We start from the raw sequence: 1,239 nt of genomic DNA, 5'->3' as shown, positions 1-1,239 counted from the left end.
TTTCGCTCGGCTTTGGAATTTTGTGGTCTGAAAACCTTGAAGAACGACACACCTTTCACTTGGAGCAACAAGAGGAATGGGGCAGCGCACGTCCAAGAGTTGCTCGATCGTTTCTTCATTAACGAATCGGGAGTTTTGGCGTTCGGCGAGAGAAGAGCGCGAGTGCTTGATAATTTCAGCTCTGATCATAGAGCTGTTCTTTTCCACTTGGTGCATAAAGAGGGTGGTTCGTCAGCTGGGGGAGGTAAGCGATTTCATTTTGAGCAAAAATGGATGCTTGAGGATTCTTTTTCGGCGGACCTTTTGATGAACTGGCAGATGAGCGGAGGACAGTTGGTTCACCACCGTCTTGGCCACTGTCGAGAGTTTCTGAAAAAGTGGGTGGAGTCCGATTTTAAACACCCGACGAAGAAGCTTACTGAGCTGCGAAAAAGAAGGGTTGCCCTTCTTAACAAACAAGCAACAATGGATGTGCGTGACGAGCTGCTTCAGATCAATAAAGTGATTGAACAAATGACGGAAGCTGAGGAAATACACTGGAAACAAAGATCAAGGGCGAATTGGCTAAGTTTCGGTGATCGTAATACTAAATATTTTCACTCTTTTGCCTCGGATAGAAAAAGGAAGAATAGGATTGATTTTTTGGTGGATCAGTTTGGAGAAAAGAAGAAACACGACAAGGACAAAGCTGATATTGTCCAGAATTTCTTTGAAACACTGTTTCGCACTAACTCTCCTACGGAGACTGATTTTGCGATGGTCACCAAACATATTTCGCGATCCTTTGATGAGGCGGCTAAAGAAATTCTGGCAGCCCCGTTCACTAGTGAAGATGTGAGGAAAGCTATCAATCAAATGAATCCACATAAGGCTCCTGGCCCAGATGGATTCCCTCCAATCTTCTTCCAAAAGTATTGGACCGAGATTGGGAGTTCTATAACTAAGGAGGTGCTCATGATTCTTAATGAAGGGGTCAGTGTTCGAGATTGGAATAAAACGCTTATTATCCTCATTCCAAAAGTGAAGAAGCCAGATAAAGTTAGAGATTTCCGGCCTATTAGCCTGTGTAACACCATTTACAAAATTGTTACGAAAACTCTTGCGAATAGACTTCGGAGAGTTCTTGGGGAGGTCATAGATGAAACGCAGAGTGCTTTTGTTCCGGGAAGAATGATTTCCGACAATATTTTAGTGGGCTATGAATGTTTGCACTGGTTACGGAATCAAAAGAAGGGTAAG

Source organism: Salvia miltiorrhiza, chromosome 2, assembly GCF_028751815.1.
Source record: "Salvia miltiorrhiza cultivar Shanhuang (shh) chromosome 2, IMPLAD_Smil_shh, whole genome shotgun sequence".
Classification (NCBI taxonomy): Eukaryota; Viridiplantae; Streptophyta; class Magnoliopsida; order Lamiales; family Lamiaceae; genus Salvia; species Salvia miltiorrhiza.
Note: the sequence above shows the minus strand (reverse complement) of the source record.